Here is a 4,568-nt window from a genome sequence, read left to right as displayed (position 1 = left end):
ACTTGCCTAAACACGCAAGAGAGATTATACAACCTTAGAACACTTTCCCACCAGGAGATTCGAACCCTAGCCAGCACAGAAGCCTTACAGCAACTGGCATAACTGGTATGCCTTTAACCCACTGCAGAAAAGCTCAGACCCTTAAAAGAGATGGTAACTTCGGAGTATTTCACTTCCAAAGATCACCATCTCCCAAGGGCAACGAGAGCATAGTGAGGGGCACTTACGTTCATTCATCAAATTCCTGTTAATATGGGAGAACTCTGTTTCTATGCTCAATGCACAACTTGCCTAAACATGCAAGAGAGATTATAAAACCTTGGAACACTTTCCCACCATGAGATTCGAACCCTAGCCAGCACAGAAGCCTTACAGCAACTGTTATAACTGGTACGCCTTTAACCCACTGCACCACAGCTCAGACTCTTAAAAGAGATGGTTACTTCGGAGTATTTCTCCTCCAGAGATCACCACCTCCCAAGGGCAACTAGAGCATAGCGAGGGGCTACTCACATTCTTTCATCAAATTCCTGTTAATATGGGAGAACTCTGTGTCTATGCTTAATGCATAACTTGCCTAAACACGCAAGAGAGATTATACAACCTTAGAACACTTTCCCACAAGGAAATTCGAACTCTAGCCAGCACAGAAGCCTTACAGCAACTGGCAAACTGGTACGCCTTTATCCTACTGCATCACAGCTCAGACCTTTAAAAGAGATGGTAACTTCGGAGTATTTCACCTTCAAAGATCACCATCTCCCAAGGGCAACTAGAGCATAGTGATTGGCTAATCAGGTTCTTTCATCAAATTTCTGTTAATATGGGAGAACTCCGTGTCTATGCTTAATGCACAACTTGCCTAAACATGCAAGAGAGATTGTACAACATTAGAACACTTTCCCACCTGAAGATTCGAACCCTAGCCAGCACAGAAGCCTTACAGCAACTGGCATAACTGGTACGCCTTTAGCCCACTGCACCACAGCTCAGACCCTTAAAAGAGATGGTAACTTCGGAGTATTTCACCTTCAAAGATCACCATCTCCTAAGGGCAACTAGAGCATAGTGAGAGGCTAATCATGTTCTTTCATCAAATTCCTGTTAATATGGGAGAACTCTTGTGTCTACGCTTAATTATATCACATGAGAGATTATACAACCTTAGAACACTTTCCCACCAGGAGATTCGAACCCTTGCCAGCACAGAAGCCTTACAGCAACTGGCATAACTGGTACGTCTTTAACCCACTGCACCACAGCTCAGACCCTTAAAAGAGATGGTAACTTCGGAGTATTTCACTTCCAAAGATCACCATCTCCCAAGGGCAACGAGAGCATAGTGAGGGGCACTCACGTTATTTTATCAAATTCCTGTTAATATGGGAGAACTCTGTTTCTATGCTTAATGCACAACTTGCCTAAACACGCAAAAGAGATTATACAACCTTAAACACTTTCCCACCAGGAGATTCGAACCCTAGCCAGCAGAGAAGCCTTACAGCAACTGGCATAACTGGTACGTCTTTAACCCACTGTACCAGAGCTCAGACCCTTAAAAGAGATGGTAACTTCGGAGTATTTCACCTCCAAAGATCACCATCTCCCAAGGGCAACGAGAGCATAGTGAGGGGCTACTAACGTTCTTTCATCAAATTCCTGTTAATATGGGAGAACTCTGTGTCTATGCTTAATGCACAACTTGCCTAAACACGCACGAGAGATTATACAACCTTAGAACACTTTCCCACCAGGAGATTCGAACCCTAGCCAGCACAGAAGCCTTACAGCAACTGGCATAACTGGTATGCCTTTAACCCACTGCACCACAGCTCAGACCCTTAAAAGAGATGGTAACTTCGGAGTATTTCACTTCCAAAGATCACCATCTCCGAAAGGGCAACGAGAGCATAGTGAGGGGCACTCACGTTCTTTCATCAAATTCCTGTTAATATGGGAGAACTCTGTTTCTATGCTCAATGCACAACTTGCCTAAACATGCTAGAGAGACTATACAACCTTAGAACACTTTCCCACCATGAGATTCGAACCCTAGCCAGCACAGAAGCCTTACAGCAACTGGCATAACTGGTATGCCTTTAACCCACTGCACCACAGCTCAGACCCTTAAAAGAGATGGTAATTTCGGAGTATTTCTCCTCCAAAGATCACCATCTCCCAAGGGCAACGAGAGCATAGTGAGGAGCTACTCATGTTCTTTCATCAAATTCCTGTTAATCTGGGAGAACTCTGTGTCTATGCTTAATGCACAACTTGCCTAAACACGCACGAGAGATTATACAACCTTAGAATACTTTCCCACCAGGAGATTCGAACTCTAGCCAGCACAGAAGCCTTACAGCAACTGGCAAACTGGTACGCCTTTATCCTACTGCACCACAGCTCAGACCCTTAATAGAGATGGTAACTTCGGAATATTTCACCTCCAGAGATCACCACCTCCCAAGGGCAACTAGAGCATAGTGAGGGGCTAGTCACATTCTTTCATGAAATTCCTGTTAATATGGGAGAACTCTATGTCTATGCTTAATGCACTACTTGCCTAAACACGCAAGAGAGATTATACAACCTTAGAACACTTTCCCACCAGGAGATTCGAACCCTAGCCAGCACAGAAGCCTTACAGCAACTGGCATAACTGGTACGCCTTTAACCCACTGCACCACAGCTCAGACCCTTAAAAGAGATGGTAACTTCGGAGTATTTCACTTCCAAAGATCACCATCTCCCAAGGGCAACGAGAGCATAGTGAGGGGCACTCACGTTCTTTCATCAAATTCCTGTTAATATGGGAGAACTCTGTTTCTATGCTTTATGCACAACTTGCCTAAACACGCAAGAGAGATTATACAACCTTAGAACACTTTCCCACCAGGAGATTTGAACCCTAGCCAGCACAGAAGCCTTACAGCAACTGGCATAACTGGTACGCCTTTAACCCATTGCATCACAGCTCAGACCCATAAAAGAGATGGTAACTTCGGAGTATTTCACCTGCAAAGATCACCATCTCCCAAAAGCAACTAGAGCATAGTGAGGAGCTACTCACGTTCTTTCATCAAATTCCTATTAATATGGGAGAACTCTGTGTCTATGCTTAATGCACAACTTGCCTAAACACGCAAGAGAGATTATACAACCTTAGAACACTTTCCCACCAGGAGATTCGAACCCTAGCCAGCACAGAAGCCTTACAGCAACTGGCATAACTGGTACGCCTTTAGCCCACTGCACCACAGCTCAGACCCTTAAAAGAGATGGTAACTTCGGAGTATTTCACCTCCAAAGATCACCATCTCCCAAGGGCAACTAGAGCATAGTGAGGGGCTACTCACTTTCTTTCATCAAATTCCTGTTAATATGGGAGAACTCTGTGTCTATGCTTAATGCACAACTTGCCTAAACACGCAAGAGAGATTATACAACCTTAGAACACTTTCCCACCAGGAGATTCGAACCCTAGCCAGCACAGAAGCCTTACAGCAACTGGCATAACTGGTATGCCTTTAACCCACTGCAGAAAAGCTCAGACCCTTAAAAGAGATGGTAACTTCGGAGTATTTCACTTCCAAAGATCACCATCTCCCAAGGGCAACGAGAGCATAGTGAGGGGCACTTACGTTCATTCATCAAATTCCTGTTAATATGGGAGAACTCTGTTTCTATGCTCAATGCACAACTTGCCTAAACATGCAAGAGAGATTATAAAACCTTGGAACACTTTCCCACCATGAGATTCGAACCCTAGCCAGCACAGAAGCCTTACAGCAACTGTTATAACTGGTACGCCTTTAACCCACTGCACCACAGCTCAGACTCTTAAAAGAGATGGTTACTTCGGAGTATTTCTCCTCCAGAGATCACCACCTCCCAAGGGCAACTAGAGCATAGTGAGGGGCTACTCACATTCTTTCATCAAATTCCTGTTAATATGGGAGAACTCTGTGTCTATGCTTAATGCATAACTTGCCTAAACACGCAAGAGAGATTATACAACCTTAGAACACTTTCCCACTAGGAAATTCGAACTCTAGCCAGCACAGAAGCCTTACAGCAACTGGCAAACTGGTACCCCTTTATCCTACTGCATCACAGCTCAGACCTTTAAAAGAGATGGTAACTTCGGAGTATTTCACCTTCAAAGATCACCATCTCCCAAGGGCAACTAGAGCATAGTGATTGGCTAATCAGGTTCTTTCATCAAATTTCTGTTAATATGGGAGAACTCCGTGTCTATGCTTAATGCACAACTTGCCTAAACATGCAAGAGAGATTGTACAACATTAGAACACTTTCCCACCTGAAGATTCGAACCCTAGCCAGCACAGAAGCCTTACAGCAACTGGCATAACTGGTACGCCTTTAGCCCACTGCACCACAGCTCAGACCCTTAAAAGAGATGGTAACTTCGGAGTATTTCACCTTCAAAGATCACCATCTCCTAAGGGCAACTAGAGCATAGTGAGAGGCTAATCATGTTCTTTCATCAAATTCCTGTTAATATGGGAGAACTCTTGTGTCTACGCTTAATTATATCACATGAGAGA

Source organism: Procambarus clarkii, chromosome 71, assembly GCF_040958095.1.
Source record: "Procambarus clarkii isolate CNS0578487 chromosome 71, FALCON_Pclarkii_2.0, whole genome shotgun sequence".
Taxonomy (NCBI): Eukaryota; Metazoa; Arthropoda; class Malacostraca; order Decapoda; family Cambaridae; genus Procambarus; species Procambarus clarkii.
The sequence above is the reverse complement of the archived record's forward strand: the minus strand, read 5'-3'. Positions refer to the sequence as shown.